The sequence below is a fragment of the Amblyomma maculatum genome, chromosome 4, assembly GCF_055883805.1.
Source record: "Amblyomma maculatum isolate TAMU_Amacu chromosome 4, ASM5588380v1, whole genome shotgun sequence".
Taxonomy (NCBI): Eukaryota; Metazoa; Arthropoda; class Arachnida; order Ixodida; family Ixodidae; genus Amblyomma; species Amblyomma maculatum.
The window spans coordinates 96711692-96718682 of record NC_139347.1 but is presented as its reverse complement, the minus strand read 5'-3'; the positions used below and the strand labels follow the sequence as shown (position 1 = coordinate 96718682).

Here is a 6991-nt window from a genome sequence, read left to right as displayed (position 1 = left end):
AACGTCAACAACGCGAGATAGCAACGACGAGGCCGTCCGCGGCCGTTCTTCAGCTAGGTGTCTTCGGGCGCCTCAACATAACCAGCGAGCCTTCGAAGTAGTTACGAAGATGCAAGAAAGCCCGATGACTGCCAATAGCGGTTTCTGTGCGAACTGCTGTGCTCATTCAGGCAAGTGAAAAAACATTGCCGGTACGGCTGCAAGCGCCTCAGGGCCAGGTCTTTCACCTTCTGAGGTGAACGCGCGTGCAACTTTTCTATTGTGGCATTTTGATGGCTGTGGCGTTGCGGGCTTATCGACAATAGAGTCACTATATAGTGAATATGTAGTTGTGACTTGTACCGCACTTGTTGGCTATTAATGACTTGAAACCTCTCTGTACTCATTGCTGTTGACGCTGGGTGTACACCGTTGCTTTGTTGTTTTTCCATGTGCAATACAGATGTTTCTGTTGCGCATCAGTCAGAATGATGACGGACCTCACCTGCGAATACAGGTGAGTAAAAGAATATTGCTATTCCCCTCTGGCAGTTCTCCTGTTTAGCTATAGTCATTCTGGGATTTGCAGTGTGGCGGGGATTTGTTTCTGCATCTTGTTAGAATTCAAATCAACGGAAGAAAAAAATTACTACTTCTCCTGTAATCGAGGGTAGATCAAAATAACGGCTTGAGGGGCTAGTTGGTGCTGCATAGTATTCAGAAATGTGGCGCAAGAAACACAAACACAAGATAACATTGTGTTTGTGTTTGTTGCGCCACATTTCTGAATACTATCGAGGGTAGATGTAAGCATGAAATGGTTAAGGGCATAGCGTATTGGTTGTAGATATTGTAGCAACAGTCATGAAATGGGTCTGGTGCACAACCCCGCCACACAACGAAGTTTTCTGCAAACAAGGCAGCACGCTTAATCGTTCTCGCAGGTTTTTCTTGTCGCGTCGAAGTGATCGCTTGCCTTGGGTGGATGACCGCGCTACGTGACTGCCTTGTCATGTTCTTGACCGGCTGCATAATCATGCCGTTGTCGACAGGGGCGAGCAGACTTCATAACATGCAAAGCGACCGTTTTCCGCTAAACGCTTCCTTCCTCTATTTTCATAAGGTTCCATTACTCGCCATAAGCAGCTCAAACCATGGCGGCAGAGAAATGCAGAACGGTGCATATTCGTTCGCGGCCAAGAAGAGGGCCTGAAAAGAACATTGTAAAAGCAGCACATTCGAGTGCTCCTTGAGCGTCTTTACAGCCGTCTGCTAGAGAGAGAAAATTCAAGGGGCGCACTGAAGTCTCCTTTCGTGTGGTAATGCGAAAGCAGAGTGGCGTCTTGCGTCTTGTGTTGGCCTGGGTTGGCTTGTTATGTGAATTTTGGATTGCATTGTTGGCTATAAAATGGCTGCGACTAATGTCGCAAGTCCTTATGCATTGTCATTAAGGAGTTAAAGCTATCTAATTATATATAATTGGTTCACGGGAGATGAAAAGAGCATTATTTGTCACACGTGTTCTGTGGACATTGATTGATTGATTTATAAGAAGGGAAAGGCGCGGTAACGGTCTCACTTGTTTTCTGTGGACACCTCAACCGCGCCGTAAGGGAATGGAGGAAGGTGGGAAAGTGGTATGAGAGAAAGAGGAGCCGTAGTGGAGGGCTACGGAGTAATTTCGACCACCTGGGGATCTTTAACGCGCGCTGACATCGCACAGCACACGGACGCCTGTTCTGTGGACAACTGAACCACGCCGTAGAGGGAGGGAGGTGGGAGTGAAAGTGAAAGAGAGAAAGAAGAGCTGTGGACAACTGAACCACGCCGTAGAGGGAGGAAGCTGGGAGTGAAAGTGGAAGAGAGAAAGAAGAGCCGTAGTGGAGGACTGCGGAGTAATTTCGAACACCTATTCACGTTAAAGAACCCCAGGTGGTCGAAATTTCCGGAGTCCTCCACTACGGCGTCTCTCATAGCCTGAGTTGCTTTGGGACGTTAAACCCCACAAACCAACCAACCAACCATTTTTAGCGTGCACTAACATCGCACAGCACATGGGCGCCTCTTCGTTTCGCCTCCATCGAAACACAGCCGCCGGCGGTGGAGCGCCTTAATCACTGCACCACCCTGGAGGAGCTCTACATTTTTACAGATAAAAATTGAGAGATATCTGTAGAAACAGCTTTGAAAGAAAACAAAAGCATTAGCTCTGCGGCGACGTTTTTGTACTTTTTATTTTGTAATATGTTTATTCTTTGTCATTTTGTGTTATTCTAATTTTTTATCTTAATTTTTCATTACCAATCATCATCATCATTGATTAGTACATTAATATTATGATTATTAATTACCATCAACGCTAATTATAATTTTACACAGTTCGTCAGTAATTTGTTTACAAGAAAAGAAAGGCGTCATACCGTCACACTTTCTGTGGACACCTCAACCGTCGTGGCTTTACTTTTTGCGTCCATGGTTTGGCCTGTTGTGGCTGTAGGATTGATTGATTGAACGTCCTTTATTGAAGAGGAAGGCTCAGAGCCATGGAGGGGGGTAAAGGGGAGTAGGCAGAATCTCCATTGGTTACACAGATCTTCACTCAAATCATATTGATCTGACCAAGCCACTAAGGGAGCCATACTTGGCAAATATCATCTGTGCGTTAGCCTCAGTTTCTAGAAGGGAACGGTAGTTCAGGTGATAGGGTTCGATCTCGGAGCGTCCAGTAGAAAAAGCAGGGCAATTCCAGAGTAGATGAGATATGCTGCCGCGCGTTAGAGTCGTACAGTGGGAGCACGTAATCATTTCCTCTGTATACTGTAGGAAGAAGGAAAAGAACATGCACAGGCCTGCTACTGGCTCTGTAGCTGAGCCACCTCCGCTGCCTGATATAAACTGATTTATTTATAGGAAGGGAAAGGCGAGGTAACTGTCTCACTTGTTTTCTGTGGACACCGCAACCGCGCCGTAAGGGAAGGGAGTAAGGTGGGAGTGAAAGTGGAAAGAGAGAAAGAGGAGCCGTAGTGGAGGGCTACGGAGTAATTTCGACCACCTGGGGATCTTTAACGTGCGCTGACATCGCACAGCACACGGACGCCTCTTCGTTTCGCCTCCATCGAAACGCAGCCGCCGAGGTCGGGTTCGAACCCGGGTACTCCGGCACAGTAGTCGGGCGTCTTACCACTGCACCACCCCGGCGGACGTGCGGACAGAAGGGGAAATAGAGAAGAAGGAAAAAAAATGGCAGTGCATGGCTTAGCTTGGTTAAGCCTGGTAATTTCGAAAGCAATAGCTATGGCTACGCCTAGGTTCAGCTGGTGGTGTAGCTGGTTGTGGTGCTTGTGGGTATGCTTATGGTTATGCAGTGATTCACTCTGGCCACGGCATATGGTTCAACTATTGTTTATTGCGGGGTGCTACCTGGTTATTCTATGTATAACTAGTAGCGAGGCAAGGACTGCCGCGGCTGCAACGATATACTTGGTTGTGGGTAAGGTTAAGGCAGAATGTACAACTGCCGCTCCGGCACTGGCTGCAACGGCATTCTTTACGCCAGCAGAAATGAAAGCATCCCTGGAGACTGCGTTGGTTCCACCTGCAGCCCCATAATTCTTCTTAGCTTTAGGAGCATGTGGCACAACTGCAGCTCCGCGGTTGGTATCTACCGCCTCGCGAGCCGACGGCGCGAGTTGGGGCCCCTGTTTTTGCGGCAGATGGGATGACGTCACTCCGGCTGTAGCGCTCCCTCACGGAGGGAGCGGGAGCTAGGCCGTGGTTGGTAGCTACCGCCTCGCGAGTTGACGGCGCGAGTTGGGGCCCCGGTTTTTGCGCAGCTGTGCTTGGCGGCGCGCCAAAGGTCACGCTAAATGTCAATGGTAGCTACCGCCTCGCTACGCGAAGGGCTGAAAAGTGAAAGTAGTATTGCTTTCGCAATAAAAGAAGAGAGAGAGAAAGACGCGCGCCGCAACAGCCGTCGTCCACCACAGAAGCGGTGGCGGGTGCAATCACGGCCACGACAGATAAATATTCGGTCGCAGGCTAGACCCCACCGCAAGCGGCGGGGACCTACCTGTCTCAGCCCCATCAGGGCAACGAGCAGCCACCCTCCGTCTCCTCACCAACGTAGCTTACTAATGCTTTCACATTAATAATACACAAACCATGTCAAAGAAGCAGTCGCCAGCATTACTGCGAATTTGTGATTGCGTCAAAGATTTTTGGTTTGGTTTGTTTTATAGTCCCCGCCGCGGTGGCGCATTGGTGAAGTTGCTCGGCTGCTGTGCTGTAGTTCTCGGGTTCTAACCTGACTGCCAGCGGATGCGTTTCATTGGAGGCGAAACGGAGAGGCGTCCGTGTACTGTGCGTGTCAGTGCACGTTAAAGATCCCCAGGTGAGACACGGTTTAACAGCGCGAATAACACGCACAGGCAGGGTAGAAGTGAGACAACACGACGGTTCTTCCCTACCTGGTTCGTGTTATTCGCGCTGTTCATTCAGGCCCATTTGTACCCAACCCAACTCGCCCAGTTTTCTCATCCAGAAAGTTACCCCCAGGTGGTCCAAATTATTCCACAGCCCTCCATTACATCCCCTCTTCCTCTAATTCTACTTTTACTCCCACCTTCCGCTTTTCCCTTATGGGGCTGTTCAGGTATCCAAGTGCCCCGCCGGGGTGGTGCAGTGGTTACGGCACTCGAGTACTGTACCTAAGAACACGGAATCGAATCCCGGCCTCGGCGGCCGCTTTTCGATGGAGGCGAACAGCAAGGTGCCCGGGTGCTGTGCAAAGTCAGTGCACGTTAAAGAACCCCAAGTGGTCGAAATTTCCGGAGTCCTCCACTACGGCGTTTCTCATAGCCTGAGTCGCTTTGCGGCGTTAAACCCCACGAACGAAACCAAACCAAACAGAACAAGTGGGATAGATACTGCGCATTTGCTTTCCTGTGAACCAGTTAATATTATTATTTGTTTATTTGTTTTAAAGGCTTCATGATAGACTTCGTAGTAGAGGGCTCCGGAATGTTCGACCACGTGGTTTTCCTTTAACGTGCACTGGCATCGTTCAGTACGGGCGCCTTGCTTTTTGATGGAGGCGAAAAGCAAATCGCTGTTATCTATGCGATGTAATGCACGTTAAATGTCAAACGGGTACAATAGAGCGGAGCCTAAAGGAAATGCCACTGTACTTAGCAGTATAATCTTGAGGTTGAAGCACGAGTGTCATTTGCATGCAAGCCAAGAACGTAACCGAAGGAGAGATAAAAGTGTGGACATCCGAGCAGCACGCATTTACCGTATTGGCTGCTCGTTACGGCAGCTTAAGCTGCCTACCCGAGGTCTTGAAAAATAGCAGCTTGGCCAAAGATCAGAATGTACCTCAATAGTTTCCGCCACCCTGGCGTATAGCAGTGGATGGAATAAAGATGTCGAGATGAGTGCAGAGCAAAACCCTCAAGGTCAGCTTATTCGCGGCACAAGTTAACTGAGGGGTAATCGGTTCTGAAACCAAACCACGAATCTTCTATCAAGCCACTGCCTCGATGGGGGAGGGAGACTTTGTAGAGGTGCGAATTCGAGCCCAGGATTTTCTCGTGAGAAGCCAATACGGATGTCGTAACTTAAGCTGCAGCCGACACCTCACGTGGTAAATTGTACTCTGAATTGCACGTCGTCATCCCCAACCTTCATCCACGCGTAAAAGCTTTGACACGCTACTTTAACTACACTAAAATCATGCCATTTTAGCGCGAAACGTTAAGGCGGTTGCGGCGCGGTTCAGGTACCTATCGAGGAATGTGACATATACTGCACTTTTCCTTTCCGATACATCGATTTACAATTTTATTTCCGGTGCAAAACGTCCGGAAGTCGGGATGGTTGGTGGAAAATATTTATTAGCTGTTTTCTGCAAGGAGCTGTTTGGCCTTATTCGCCCAGGTCCTCACAAATCTAGGTGGGCTCCATTCCGGAGCCGTGGTGGCGTCCAACGCCGCTCGCGCCCTGGCGACCAAAGTCCGCTGGGATTGTTGGTCATGACAGCTGAACAGCGCCGCCTCCCAGACCTCCCCAGAAAGGTGAGTGACGAAGGATTGCGAGCAGTCGTAACTGGATGGGTGGGCCCAGACCATGCAGAAAACATCCGAGAAGTTAGCTCCACACAGGCCGCAGCCTCCAGCAAAGTCTGTATCGAAGTGTTGCAAGACTGTCGGACACAGCATTGTATTTGTAAAAATTTTGAAAATGAGCCTTTCGTCCACTCTGGAGACACAGGGTTCCGAAAGCGGTGGTGGCTGTCTATAGTGTCAGGTAGCCATTTAGGCCACGTAACCAGAAGGTTGGGTTTTAATGGGGGGTTGATCTAGCAGGCACAGGAGAGCAGGTCAAGAGCTCCGAGAGACAGCAACCAACTTCAGCCTCTTTTAATCGAATGCCACGGGGCCAGTTCTTCAAGTCCGCGCACGAGACTCTCAATGAGGAGCCGCCTAGCGGCTGCTGTTGCACACGCTACAATAGTATGTAGTTATGTCTTTGAATGTGATCAATTTACCTAGCAATTAAAGTTTGAGTGCCCGAGAAGAGAGCGTGCGGCCACGTGATCGGCTCATTTCCCAGGAGTCCCCGATGGCCAGGAGCCCAGATGAGATTTAAATTTGGAGGGTCGTTGGACCGACAGCAATCTTGTAGGATACACCAGGCGAGAGGAGGTATCCAACCAATCTCATAATTCCGACAAGGCTCCTTGGAGTCGGTAATCATGTTTTTCACTTGCGGGAGGGAGAGAGCGAGAACTATAGGGATTGCCTCCACGTGTGTTGTGGGCGAGAAACGTGAGTCCTGCAGGCGTGTTGCTGGTAGGGACAGGCAATATACACGTAGTATACATGTTGTCGACAATAATGTCGCTCCTATGCTTCCTTACGCGGCTTTCGATGGCCATTATGGTCAGAGTGTGACTGTGTTGCAGGGAATGGGTCATACCCGAGACCGCGTCTACAGGGTTCTTCAGGGTACC

The 6991-nt window shown here is 49.6% G+C and overlaps 1 long non-coding RNA gene across 1 annotated transcript in view; it reads left to right on the top strand.

The window, feature by feature from the left end:
- The first annotated feature begins 436 nt into the window (after nucleotides 1–436).
- LOC146191724 (uncharacterized) overlaps nucleotides 437–6991 on the top strand; it is a 28523-nt gene continuing 21968 nt past the window's right edge. Inside the window, exons 1-2 of the long non-coding RNA XR_014706683.1 lie at nucleotides 437–496; nucleotides 5917–6053. This is a non-coding gene — a long non-coding RNA (uncharacterized LOC146191724). The remainder of the gene's footprint in view (nucleotides 497–5916; nucleotides 6054–6991) is intronic.